Source organism: Myxine glutinosa, chromosome 14, assembly GCF_964187855.1.
Source record: "Myxine glutinosa chromosome 14, kmMyxGlut1.1, whole genome shotgun sequence".
NCBI lineage: Eukaryota > Metazoa > Chordata > Myxini > Myxiniformes > Myxinidae > Myxine > Myxine glutinosa.
The window spans coordinates 10,640,982-10,656,312 of NC_136274.1; the positions used below are offsets into that span (position 1 = coordinate 10,640,982).

At 42.7% G+C, this 15,331-nt stretch overlaps 1 protein-coding gene across 1 annotated transcript in view; it reads right to left on the bottom strand.

The window, feature by feature from the left end:
• The window catches only part of LOC137439427 (paxillin-like), a 98,473-nt gene extending 93,335 nt beyond the window's left edge, over positions 1-5,138 (bottom strand). Inside the window, exon 1 of the mRNA XM_078768219.1 lies at positions 5,092-5,138. The gene's annotated coding sequence lies outside the window, so the exon portion shown is untranslated. The remainder of the gene's footprint in view (positions 1-5,091) is intronic.
• Between the last annotated feature and the right edge of the window lie 10,193 nt (positions 5,139-15,331).

Below are 15,331 nucleotides of genomic sequence, written 5' to 3' on the forward strand. Positions count from 1 at the left end.
AATGATGATTGGAAAGCTCTTGGTGAACGTCATCTCGGGATATGCTCCGCAGGTTGGTCGGAGCGATGAAGAGAAGGACAAGTTCTGGTGTGCAATAGAGAAGCTGATGGAAAACGTGAAAGATGAGGAAGTTGTTGTGGTAGGACGAGATCTAAATGGACATGTGGGAAGGAGTATGGATGGTTTTGAGGGAGATCATGGGGGTTACGGATATGGTGTGAGAAATAGATTTGGTGAAAGGATTTTGGAGTTTGCTGATGGAGTTGATTTGTTGATTTGTAATACTCAGTTCCAGAAAGAGGATAATAAGCTTGTTACATACACGTCAGGTGGGTCGACGACAACCGTCGACTACCTGATGGTGCGTAGGCGAGATAGGGGGCACCTCCGGGACACAAAGGTGATCCTGGGGGAGGAGGCTGTTTCACAGCACCACTTGGTTGTCTGCAACATAAGGGTGAAAGGTGCGAGGAGAGCTCGGCGGGTGAAGTACCAACCAAGAATGAAGGTGTGGAGGTTGAAAGAGGTGACAGTGAGGGAGGCATTAAAAGAGAGGTTGAGTATGGTAGAGGATGATGTGGTTGAGCTTGAAAGTGGTTGGATGTCAATGAAAGATAGTCTGTTGGGAGCCGTTGGTGAGGTATGTGGATGGACAAAAGGACCACCGAGGCACTCGGAAACATGGTGGTGGGATGATGAAGTTGGAAAGAAGATTGACGAGAAGAGGAAGAAGTTCAAGGAGTGGCAGAAGGCGAAGGGTATGGGGGCAGGACAGGCAGAGCATGAAAGTTATAACGCAGCCAAGAAGGCTGCAAAGGAAGAGGTAGCAAAGGTGCAAGAGGCATGCAGGAAAATGTTTGGAGAACGCTTGGATTTGGAAGAGGGTCAGAGAGCGGTATTCAGGATTGCAAAGCAGATAGCGAAAGAGAGGTGTGATGTGATGGGGGTGAGTTGCTTGAAGGATGAAGTGGGACAAATCGTTGTGGACCCAGATGGAATTAAAGGAAGATGAAAGAGATATATGGAAATGCTGTTGAATGCAGAGAATGAATGGGATGGCAACATAGAGAGTAACCCAGTTTTAGGACCGGCAGAGAAGATAACCGAGAAGGAAGTTGAGGAAGCGATAAAAGCAATGAAGAGTAGAAAAGCGGGAGGACCGACGGGAGTTGTGGGAGATATGCTGAAGGCAGCGGTAAATTGGGGTGTGAAGAGAATGACAGAGATCTGCAATCTGGTGGTGAAAGAAGGCCGCATTCCAGTGGATTGGGAACTGAGTACCCTCGTCCCTCTATACAAGGGGAAAGGTGACCCTCTGGACTGTGGCTCGTATCGAGCGATAAAGTTATTGGAGCATGGAATGAAGGTATTGGAAAGGGTGTTGGAGAGGAGGATAAGGAAGAAAGTGAAGATCGACGAAATGCAGTTTGGATTTATGCCAGGAAGAGGAACGACAGATGCGCTTTCTATTGTGAGGCAGTTGCAGGAGAAGTACATGGAGAAGAGGAAGAAGTTGTTTCTTGGGTTTGTTGATCTGGAGAAAGCATTCGATAGGGTTCCACGCGAAGTAGTGACATGGGCATTGAGGAAGTTAGGAGTGGAGGAATGGTTGATCAGAGTAGTGATGGCAATGTACAAAAGAGCACGCACAGCTGTAAGGACGAAGGACGGGAACAGTGGTGAATTTGAGGTGAAGGTGGGAGTGCATCAGGGGTCGGTACTAAGTCCACTACTATTTGTAGCTGTGATGGTGGTGCTGGCTCAGAACATAAAGTAGGGTTTACCGTAGGAGTTGTTGTGTGCAGATGATCTTGTGTTGATTGCAGAAAGTATGGATGGACTGAAGGAGAAGATGAACAAGCATTCTGAGTATTGCGCTGCAATACATGTCCCCTACCGACAGTCTGTCGTCTGGAAAACTGTTGGGGAAATTACCAAAGTTCAAAGTGCCATAACTTTGTCAAAAATGATCGAAACGTCGTGAAGTTCGAACCTGACCTGTACCTTATCAAAAGGAAACCATGTGCCAATGAAATCATGAGCAATAAGCGTTTCGAAAAAAAGTCCGGAAAACTGGTCTTTGCGTCACGGACTGATGGACTGACGGACTGACGGACTGACGGACTGACAGACTGACGGACGGAGGGATGGCGTGCAAACCTATAGTCCCCTCCGGTGTACACCGGTAGGGGACTAACAAGTGGAAAGAATGTATGGAGACAAAAGGTCTGAAGGTGAATATCGGAAAAACGAAGGTGATGGCAAGTGGTAAAGCATGTGGTGAGGTGGAAAGAACTGGGAAGTGGCCGTGTGCTGTGTGCAGGAAGGGTGTCGGGGTGAATTCCATTTGTGAGGCAGTTGGTGTGTACTCCATTTATACACACAATGTACAATGTGCGCTGAGTGGATTCATAAAAAATGTAGTGGTTTGAGAGGGTCATTAACCAGTGTGGCAGCTACATTCAAGTGTAAGGTGTGCACAGAGGGAGCTGCACATGGAGGAAATGTTGAGTTGGATCTTAGAGACAGCGTGAAGCTGGAAGGTGTGAAAACATTTTGTTGCCTAGGAGACATGCTGAATGGAGAAGGTGGATCAGACTCGGCAACGGTTGCTAGAGTGAGATGTGCATGGAAGAAGTTTCGGGAACTAAGTGGCGTGCTGACGAGGAGGGGAGTGTTGTTGAAGCTGAAGGGAAAGGTGTATGCTGCATGTGTGAGAAGTGTTATGATTTATGGGAGCGAGACATGGGTAATGAACGTAGAGCAGCAACGAAGGCTGGGAAGAGTGGAAATGCGAATGGTTCGGTGGATGTGTGGAGTATCGTTGAGAGAGAGGAATGATGAATTGCGAAAGATGATGGGAATAGAGCCTGTGATGGATGCTGTGAAGAGAAACAGTTTGAGATGGTTTGGTCATGTGTTGAGGAAGGATGAAAGTGACTGGTTGAGAAGAGTGATGGAAATGAATGTAGAAGGAAGTAGAGGACGGGGAAGACCGAGAAAGACTTGGTAAAGATGGTGGAAGAAGAAATGCGGGCAAGGGGGTTAACAAGGGGAGATGCAGAAAATAGGGCAAAATGGAGAAGATTGTCATGGGGACCGCAAGGCTAACCCCCGCTCTTGCAGGGAAAATGGCCTTAAAATACCTGTTGTTGTTTGTTGTATCACCCTGATAACGATTCATACAGCAGACCAAATTCATCAGCTCATCCTGATCATGCGAGAGATGGAATTAAACTAAATTTTCCCAATAACTTTAAACAAAACATATTCTATACTCGACTCCACGATTTTATAAACCTACGGTGAACAACTTAAATTTGCTTCTTCTGCCAAGCGAATTCCATATGTGATGAACCACTCCCCTACCACCATTACCGCTCTCAATGTGAGCATGTAGATCTCATTCTGAGGCGCATCTTCGTTGGATACTTCTCCATCGTCTTCCAGAGACTCCACCCATCAGATTTCCCATACTTTCATAAGTTTTAAAACTTCACTCGGCTTCGTCATGTGCAACCAATTCAATAACGTATGCTCGATTGATTTTGTCACTCTTGTGCGTTCCATGAACAAAATCTGTGAAATTAATTTAATTGCGACTTTTCACTTCTCAAACAGGATTACATCACACAGTATGAACAGTCATCGAGAATTTCCGGCCACAGTTGTGTAAACGCTGCCTTCCTGTCGTAATTCTAGCAAAGCCTGCTGCCACCGCTGGCACTTCCCTTGTACAAAAAAGGACAAAATGATGGTTACTTCTCCATTGTCACCAAACAATGTCATACACAGCTCCAATTGTACTACCAAGTTGTAAACGTGTCAAGTGAGCTCAACTGTGTGGAATCGATTGCTTTTTCATGTTTTCTAATGATGTTTCTTTTTGCATCATGATAAATTGTGCACAACTATGAAAACTTGATCACCAGTCAGCTTCGCTATGTTAACAAATATAATTTTGTTCAAAATTTTTGGAGATTAGCAAAACTATACATTTTTGGAATATTCAGAGCGTGAGGAATCCAAAAATTAATGTTGGCATTTACACAGACACCTTTGCGAAAATGACACCCAGGGCAATGATGAAGATAGTCAGGTTCACTATGTTAACAAATATAATTTCGTTCAAAAATTTGGGAGATTAGAAAACCTGTACATTTTTGGAATCATCAGAGCATGGAGAATCCCAAAATAAATGTTGGCATTTGCACAGACACCTGTATGGCCGCCATTTTTGATTTTCAAAATGGCCGCCATAAAATACATATTTTGCGCTATCTCGGCTTCTAGTCAACCTAGAAACGTGATTAAATATGCTAATCCTATGTTTTCTGGGTCAATGGATCCAATAAAGGCCTCAAAATAGTGCTCAGGATTATAGAAAAGCAACAAACAAAGGTAATTGAAAACCATTGTCTTTATATTTGTGATATAAATGTATTACATAATACATGATATTGCAAGTCCTTTGAAGTTATAGGTATGGGTTTATAAAGCAAGAAAGCAGCCTTGTTAGTATCAGATTGAACTATAAGTCCTATACACAGGATCTACGAGGTCTATACCGTTCAGGAATATGCTTTTACAGATCTTCATCACTGTCCTGAGTGTCATTTTCGCAAAGGTGTCTACGCAAATGTAAACATTAATTTTTGGATTCCTCATGCTCTGAATATTCCAAAAATGTATAGTTTTGCTAATCTCCAAAAATTTTGAACGAAAAAAACATAGTGAACCTGACTACACGTGCTATGATCAAACTTTAAAGATTCACAAGCAAACAGCTGAGACAGGAAAAGCCCACTGAAAATGGCAGTCGATTGCAAACCGTCCAAATATGTTTCCTTCATCTCTTACCTGAACACATTTTTGGTAAAACGAAGTGACTATTTAAGTCTACATTTGGGAAAGCAACGCTAGCCAAAAACACTGCACAAGATATGGCAATTAAATTGTTCCTACCGTCGTTAATATTTGAAAAACCGTTGCCGGCCAGAAAGTACATCAGCTATTCATCGTCCGCAATGATCAAGTTCAAAAGCCCACGACGTTCTCGTTGTTATCTGCTTGTACCATACATTTCCTTACTTGTTCAGAGAGCCACGTTGGCTGAGCAAGGCACAAAAGCTCGCAAGCACTGTAAGGAAGGGCAGGGTAAACGAGGTGGAGGAAAAGGAAGTGGTGGGGAGGGGCGGGGGAGGTGGAGAGTGGGGAAGAAATGTACAGAAATGTACAATACACAAAACTGTCCATTTGGCTGAATATTCTATACTGTTCACCGAGACATTTAGCAATTGTGTACTTTGTAAATGCGGACAGATCAGTAAATTTGGCCTGCAGATACATGGGCGCAGCAAGACTTGTTCTGAATCACAGACCAACTATCAATAACGTGAAGAAACGTCAGAATTCTGAGCAGTGCAGGAGGGCCTGAAAGGCAAATGTCACAGCACTTCCAAGTTCTACGTGCCAGACTTGGGGTCATCTATGATCCCAATTGTAATAAATTGTCGTACATTACACTCGATGACGGATTAAGGGGATGGCAGATGGGAAGGTTGCCCAAGGTCCAAGCCCAAATGGGGGCCAATGCAGGGGTGCATTAACTTATTGGTGGGTTAGTTCATCAATTTAACTGCGTGGCCACAACGAGTACAATTCATCCCAGAGGAGCTTCCCGATGCGTCAAACCTCACACGAACAAACAAAGTCAGCAGAGCTGAGAACATTTCCTAACATTGAAATAGCTCTTTGGATATATCTGTCGATGATGGTATCAAATCGCAGTGCTGAGGGTGAGTGGTCCTTCTCAAAGATGGGGTCAGGAACCGAACGGGACAAGATCAACTTAATAGTCTTTCAATCATGAGCATCTAGACTCTAGAGCGAAGGACTGAGAGGACCTGACTTCTCGAAAATCATTGACAGGTTTAGCCAAATTAAATACAGAAAAAGACCGATGTGATCGAGGTGTAGTGGTTTCTGTGCAGAACCTGCCTGCACCTTGCAATGCAAATGACAACCAACAAAGAGCAATCGGAGATTGCAGACCCTCACGAGGACGTGTCTTTAGTGGTTTTTAAGGCTTTTGTGTTAAAATAAATAGTGTGGCCGAACCACGTGACCGATGACGTCATCATCATTATTATTTTCCCGCCAATTTATCCCCAGATGACGCTCAACAAATGTAATCTTGATCGGATGAAGTTTTGTACTTGTTGAATTATGACATCATAATGGAGGCACATATGACATCATCATTAACATATGTTATTCCCCATGGAGAGTTCTTTACAATGAGCCATGTCTCAATTTTTACCTCCTTATCAAACGTGGATGGAGGTTATGTTTTCACCCCTGTCTGTCTGTCTGTCTGTGAACAAGATATCTCAAAAGGTTGTGGACAGATTCGGACGAAATTTGGCAGAGAGGTCGTGTATGTGACAATGGCGAAATGATTACATTTTGGTGAACATCCGGGTTCGGATCCAGCTCGTAGATTTCTTTAAGTGATTCTTCACCATTGGGAGATAGGGCCAAAAACGATACATAGCAGGATATCTCAAAAGGTTGTGGACAGATTCGGACGAAATTTGGCAGAGAGGTAGTGTATGTGACAATGGCGAAATTATTAGATTTTGGTGAACATCCGGGTTCGGATCCAGCTCGTAGATTTCTTTAAGTGATTCTTCACCATTGGGAGATAGGGCCAAAAACGATACATAGCAGGATATCTCAAAAGGTTGTGGACAGATTCGGACGAAATTTGGCAGAGAGGTAGTGTATGTGACAATGGCGAAATGATTAGATTTTGGTAAACATCCGGGTTCGGATCCAGCTCGTAGATTTGTTTATGTGATTCTTCATCATTGGGGGATCGGGCCAAAAACGATACATAGCAGGATATCTCAAAACGTTGTGGATAAATTTGGATGAAATTTGGTGGAGAGGTTGTGTGTGTGACGAGGAAGAATCGATTCAATTTTGGTGAAGATCTGAACATCGATTCGGATATGACAATTATTTAATTTTTTTAATGATCCTTCACCATTGAGTGATAGGACTAAAAGCAATATATACCAGGATATCTCAAAAGGTTGTGGATGGATTTTGACGTAATGTGGCAGAGAGGTAGTGTTTGTGACAAGGAAGAATTGATTAAATTTTGGTGAAGATCCGGATCCGGATCCAGCTAGTAGAATTTCTTAAGTGATTCTTCACCATTGGTAGATAGGGCCAAAAACGATACATAGCAGGATATCTTAAAAAGTTGTGGACTGATGATTTTGATTAAATGTGATTCTGTATTGTGATTCTCTGCTCTACTCTGGGATACAAAACATAAACTGTTCACCTGGCGGAGGTATGCTCTCTACTGAGTGCCGTTCCAGTTTTCTATGCAGCACTTTCGGAGATATAGGTGCAAAGTGTTTTCGGTTTTTCCAGGATGGCGCCCATACCACGTGACCTATGACGTCATAACTATCATTAAAACTTCTACAGGAGGGGGCCCAGCTATGGCTAAAATTTCCTGTCAAACTGACCAACGGTTGCAGTGAAAATCATATTTATTCTGTGCGGACAAACAGACATACAAACAGACAAGCAAACAGGCAGACAGACAGACAGACAGACAGACAAACGCACTCAAATGCAATACCCTCTCTTCTGGCGAGGGTAATTATGGTCTTGCCAGTAAATTGCACCACCTTGTTCTAAATTGTTGTCACTGTCGCTTTCATTTCAAAATTAAACATTTTTTTCAGTAAAGCATTGTTGTTTATCATGCAGAGTTTCGTTTTTTTGGAGAACATAATAAAATATTAAATGAACATCATCATAGTACCAATTAGAGAGATCATAGAACACCTCACCCCACACGATCTCGAGAAAATGGACGAGGGAAGGCTCTCTTAAACGCTTGCTTTGCGTTTCCGAGCATGATCTATATTTCCTATGTGCCGCAATTTTTTCTGAATCCCGATATTCCCCAACGCTGAGAGTGCAAGCGGAAAATTTGATTGGTTAAGATGGTGTAAAATGGCATAATATTTTGTCCAAGCACAAGTAAACTGAAGGTTTTAAAAAGTGCCAAGAAGGCGATTTATGTTCTCCAATGTTCAAATATATATTTCAATGGAAATAAAATAAAAGTTTTAAGGTTACAGAAAAGACATTTTGTCGGAAGTTTACCGCCATTGATGCAGCATCTTTTACACCGCCTTATTTAACACTTCAGATTAGTTATTCGTGCCTGTTTATGTCTTTCATGACGTCCCTAGAAACAGTGTTTCCTGTTTGGAATGATTTACAATTTTGTTTGAATGCCAGACAGGCAGTTACCTCTCTGCGTGCATGGGCAATCGAGACAGGATTCCATACAATTTGCCAAATTCAGAGCCAAAGTACTGGTATACTGCATGTTCGTGTTCTGATTTATGTTCCGATTCGTGTTCTACAGTGATCAAAATATAACATTCAATTGAAATTAAGTGGTTCCTCCATCATAAATTGACATCTAAAGTCAGACAGACAGACAGACAGACTGCAGTGAGCTTAACCCTGCTTTTCACTTTGTGCATGTGGTGGGTTAACAAGAATATATGCTGAAATCTAGACCTGACATGACCTGACTTTGACCTGATGCATACTTAGCATAATTAGTCCAAGCCATTTAGCATTTGACGGGGAAAAAACTGCAACACTACCGATCTCATTAGTATTGATTACCCTCAAGGTACCTTTATAACATACTAAAAGTATAAAGGTCTAAAAATATGGGGTGACTCTCAAATTATGCAATCAAGTTTTCTCCATTTAGCCCCATGTTAAAAGACGTACATATGCCGCATGCTATGATTATTGTCGCTCTCTGAACTTCTATTGCTTATTTTATACACTGGACCTAATCACTAGCACGATATAATAAATAAAGGATATCATACTGTACAATATTGTATATATATAAGTGAAGTTTTTACTGTTTTAGTGTCTTATTTAACCACACCCCGTTTTACAAAGACTGCTCACTCCACAGCAAGCGACGGTACATCATTATTTGTTTGTGAACCATATATATCTTAGTTTTTAATCCCATCAATGACATGTATTTAGTATGTTTAGGTCTATTGGCAATAACATACAGTAATAGTATATTCAACTTTTCTATATTTGCAGGTAATCCAACCCTGAAGAATGGCGGCCAATTCGTGTTTTTTTTTTTTTTTTTTTTTTTTTTTTTTTGTATACAAGATCGAGGCTCGTGAAAGAGCTAACATTAATCACACAAAAAGACAAACCGACACACAAAACACAAAAAACAAGGGGAGCGGCAGACAAGATGGGGAGAGAGGGGGAAGGACACAAAAGAGAGGGGGAAGAGGGGGAAGGACACAAACACAACATTTGAGAGCAGGGACATCAGGAGGACTTGGGGGGGAGGTGGGAGAGGATTCAAACATATGAACACTGCAAGGACTCTGGGGTGAATTACCGGGGGTAGAAAAGATCAAGGTTTTCGATGGGGGACGATAAGAGATGGTGGTGAACAGCTGTTTTAAAGACCTGGAGGGAGGAGTGGGATTGAAGGGAGTGGGGGAGTTTGTTCCAGAGGCGGGAGAAAAGGGGAATGAAAGAGTGAAGGTGAGCAGAGAGCCTAGACTTTGGCAGTTTAACCATAAGAGGGTTGCAGGCAGATCTTGTGCGACCTGAAGGAATATTGGGGGGACAGAGCACAGAGAGAGCTGGGGGAGCAAGGCCGGAGAGGAGTCGGTAGAAGACAGAAAGACCACCAACCTGCCTGCGGTGAGTGAGTGAAAGGCCCTCGGCGTTGACTACATCGCAGGAGATTCCAATGATTCTGAAAGCTTTGGCCTCAACAGCGTGAAGCCGAGCAAGGTGTGAGGCAGGAGCACCAGCCCAGAGGGGGGAACAGTATTCCATTGAGCTGCGGATGAAAGCCTTGTATGTGGTGAGGAGCTCAGGTGTGCCAAGGAAGGACTTCGCACGACGGAGGATGCCCAGTCGGCGACTGGCTTTGGAGGCCAGCTTGGAAATGTGGTTTTCCCAATCCACCAACAACAATCCCAATGTGTTCTGCAATGAATCCACCAACAACGATAATCCAGTAGTGACACTTCGTGAAAAGGGAAGTCGGACTATTAATGTTGTTAGTGACCAGCGCAGTGACCCAATACAGACTGTTCCAGGTCAACCTTGATGTACTGTGGAAGACGTCACTGCTGTTCAAGATACCAAGACCTGCATGGTCCGGGATGATGCAACTCTTACATCGTGGTGTCCAGCATTCAAAATCGTCTGTCCTGTTTCTCCCAATGATTGATTTGAGCTCGAGCGACACTACATGCATCTACTCCACTCTCAACTACATTGCGCAACATGCTAAACAACATAATGTACCTACCATCACCTTTGATCAGCCACTATGGTGGAAGGCATTGTCGATCATTCTCTCGGAGCCAGATGGAAGCCCCATGCGACGTATTGTGGTAAGGCTAGGTGCCTTTCATATGGAAATGAGCTTCCTTGGCAGCATAGGGCACCTCATGGGTGGTTCTGGGTTGAAGGAGCTGCTAGAACTCATATACGCACCAAATGCAGTGGATCACATCCTAACAGGAAAAGCAATTTCCAGGGCTGTACGGGCACACATCCTCCTGGATGCTGTCCTGAATGCACTCCTCCTGTCTGATCCTCTTGGAGGAACACAATACAGAACTGCAGAAGACTTGCCAGTTCGGGATGAAGATGCAATGAGTGGCTTGGCCGATGATGATGTGATTCATCCAGATGTGAGTAAAGCAAGGACCCTGTATGATGCGTTGATGAAAGGCACACGATCTTCCAACGATGTAGCAAGTGATCCAATCCTTGACAAGATCAGCAAAGTCTTTCAAACACAGACAGAATCATTGACCAAAGACCGAACAGCGAAACTGTGGTTACAGTATATGGATATGGTGAAGATCTTAAGAAAATTCATCAAAGCTGAGCGTATGGGAAACTGGTCCCTGCACCTCGAAGCTGTATCTGATATGTTACCATATGTAGCAGCCTCAGGTCATTCACTCTATGCTAAGTCTGCCAGGATTTACCTGCAAATAATGCACAGCTTAGAACAGGACTATCCAGATGTGCACCGTAAGTTTACTCAGGGCTTCCATGTCGCCCGAAGAAGTAGTAGAGCTTGGGCTGGAATTTCCTCAGACCTGATGATTGAGCAAGTACTCATGAGAAGTATGAAGACCAGCGGGGGGTTAACAAGAGGAAGAGGAATGACAGAGCAACAACGGTTAACGTGGCTTTTGTCCATACCGGCTTGTTCGGAGACGAACAGATCGATGCAAGAGCTCACTGGAGTGAAGTACAGCACAGGTGAACAGAACAAAGAGATGGGCAAAACCAGGCAGCATCGCGACATGCAAGATACAAGTACACTACAGGTCGCTCTAGTTGACAGAAATCCTTTCAAGTGTCATCCATCCCTCAGGAACATAATGACTGGTGTCAACGCTGGCAGTAAGGTTGATGTCGACAATGCCAAGCTCATTGGAGACAAGATCATGCACTCCATGACAAATCAGTCAGTTGTCCACTACACGTTCAAGTGCAAAGACCAAGCCACCACATTTCTGAAGGCCAGATCATCTGTGCGAGTTGGTAAAGACCAGGTACAGATAGACCCAGAACTGCTATTCCAGCGTCTCATCATCATCTCAAAATCTGCTGAAGATAAGGAAGAGATGTTTCGCTTTGAGTTATGCCCTCATCCACCTGCGCTGTTTGATGAAAAGCTGATGCTACGTGAAGCCCAGAAGTCCGTACTCGGAGATGCTATCTGGTCTACAGTATATGGTCTACAGTATATTTCGCAATCAGCGAAATCCAGTATGTCTTCGATGGTGGAAGTCTGCTGCACCGTATACCATGGCCACGTGGTTCACCAACATATCGAGAGATCTGCATGCTCCACTGTGACTATGTTACAAGAAAGTACGGAAAGGCCATCGTAATATTTGATGGATATCTTGGTCAATCAACCAAGCACATGACCCACCAGAGGCGAGCAGCAGGTAGAGGTGGACCAGAAGTGACTTTCACTGATGACATGAAGTTGACCATGAAGAAAGACATCTTCCTGGGAAACCTCAACAACAAACAGAAGTTCATCAACATGTTGAGCAGATACCTCCGGCTTTCTGGATGCCAGACCCATCATTCCCAGGAAGATGCTGACCTGCTAATCGTCCAGACCGCAGTCAGTTCGGCGAACTTATAGGAGAAGACACAGATCTGATCGTCCTACTCTGCTTCTACGCAAACCTAGAAGCACACGACTTGTTTATGTATAGTCAGGCAAAATCCACTACAAAACCAAACCACACTGGAATGTGAAGTCCATGAAACGTCAGCTAGGTGCAGCTGTGTGTGAAAGCATCCTATTCATACACGCAGTATTGGGATGTGACACGACGTCTCGACTGTACGGCCTTGGCAAAGGAGCGTCACTGAAGAAATTCATGATGAGCACACTCTTCCAAACTCAATCCCAACAGTTCTTGGCTGAGGATGCATCACCAGATGTGGTCGAGGCTGCAGGAGAGATAGCACTCGTGTGTCTCTACAAGGGTAAACCTGATGAAAGTTTGGATTCCCTCAGGTACAAGCGGTTTTGTGAACAGGTCGCAGTCAAGACTTCGAAGATACTCCCACAGACCTTACCACCCACATCTGCTGCAGCGAGATATCACAGCAGACGGGTGTATCTGCAAATACAGCAGTGGAAAGGAAACAACAGCCTACAACCAGTGGATTGGGGCTGGAGAATGAGCGACGGCAATCTTGTTCCTGTTATGACCGACCTCCCTCCAGCACCTCAGGATTTGTTGAATGTTATCCGGTGCAACTGTTCGACCGATTGTGGTTCCGCACGGTGTACATGCCGCAAGAACAACTTGGAGTGTTCTCCTGCTTGTGGTCAGTGCCGTGGATCTGGCTGCACCAACTCCGTCCTGGACAGTTTCAGCGACGACGATGACGAGGAAAATGATGATTAGGTAGTGGACTGTTGTTATAGACTGTTACATGCAGCTGAATTAGTTAATTGTGGACATTTTTTTTACTTTTAAGCGAATCCTTGACTTCCGACAGTATTTTATGAGTCAGTATTATTAGTTTCTCTATATGTGATTTTATTATGAGTCTGTGATTTTAATCAACAAAATGTGCCATAATTCTGAAACAGTCATGACAAGTGATTCATGTATTTGCATATCAGTGATCAGTATTTAGCTATTGGGAATTTTGTTTACATGCTTATTTTTTTGTTCCGTACGGGCCGTACTGGGGCTGTAACATGCTGTAATTCCTGATATTAAAAGTATAATTATATACCATGTGCTCGGAATGTATCGCAAAATGTGAACAAATCGTACCGCAAAAGGATGAAAAGGGGGGTCCATGTACCAGTGATTTTGACAGACACCCCATATTTTTAGAGCTTTAGACTTTTGATATGTTATCTGGTATATATTACTGCATACAATTTCGCACTGATATGTAGTGTTGCAGTTTTTTCCTATCTGGCCCCATATTTGGGCTAAATGGCTTGGACTAAATGCACTGTGACGTCACTCACTGATGTGTATTAATGCAGGATGGGAAGGGGAGAAGGAGGACCCATGGTTGGGTCACCACCCAAAACCCGAGGCACGTGTAATCCATCCCCAATTACATTTTGGGAACGTACATTTCATCAGCCGGTATAATCGTAAGAGCAAAATTAATTGGGTCATGTCACATCTGCAAAAGCCATGTAATTGTTTCTAATGAAAGAAATACCTTGTGCATGTTGATCTCATCTTGTCTAATAATCCACTAATACTTACAAATAGGACAGCCAGATTGGTACAGTTTACATTACAATAAAATATATATCAAAACAAAATAAAAATGAAATAAAGCAAAACCAAACAAAGAAAAACTATAACGAGCAATCGAAGGTTGCATACTCTCACCCACACTTGTTTCATGTGGTTCCATTGTACATACTTTACAGACATACTCACATTCTAATTGTACATACTTTATAGACGTACTCCATTTAGGAACTTCGTTTTACCGTCGCGTTTTCTTGTTATCGGCATCTGTTTTAATAAATCCTTTTGTTATTTTTCTTGTACATTTCTAAACCCAGTGTTTGTTCGAGTTATTTTCTGTAGGTTGAGGACTGCCCGGCAGGATCGCTCAGGTAAGCGCTTTAGCTTCCTCCCCTTTCTTCCCCCGCATAGATAAAGTGAAGTCCGCAATTGAACTGAACGCTTCGGAGTAAAAGCTCGCTATTGGCCATTCGTGATCCCTGTGGTGTTCACCTGAGGGAATCACACGACAATAATCACATTCTAATTGTACATACTTTATAGACGTACTCACATTCTAATTGTGCATACTTTATAGACGTACTCACATTCTAATTGTGCATACTTTATAGACGTACTCACATTCTAATTGTACATACTTTATAGACGTACTCACATTCTAATTGCACATACTTTAATTACTTTATAGACGTACAGTTCACATTCCAATTGCACATACTTAAATTACTTTATAGATGTACTCACATTCTAATTGTACATACTTTATAGACATACTCACATTCTAATTGCACATACTTTATAGACGTACTCACATTCCAATTGCACTAGACGTACTCACATTCTAATTGTGCATACTTTATAGACGTACTCACATTCTAATTGCACATACTTTATAGACGTACTCACATTCTAATTGTACGTACTTTATAGACGTACTCACATTCTAATTGTGCATACTTTATAGACGTACTCACATTCTAATTGCACATACTTTATAGACGTACTCACATTCTAATTGCACATACTTTATAGACATACTCACATTCTAATTGCACATACTTTATAGATGTACTCAAATTCTAATTGCACATACTTTATAGACGTACTCACATTCCAATTGCACATACTTTAATTACTTTATAGACGTACTCACATTCTAATTGCACATACTTTATAGACGTACTCACATTCTAATTGCGCATACTTTAGAGACGTACTCACATTCTAATTGTACGTACTTTATAGACGTACTCACATTCTAATTGCACATACTTTATAGACATACTCACATTCTAATTGCACATACTTTATAGACGTACTCAAATTCTAATTGCACATACTTTATAGACGTACTCACATTCCAATTGCACATACTTTAATTACTTTATAGACGTACTCACATTCTAATTGCACATACTTTATAGACGTAC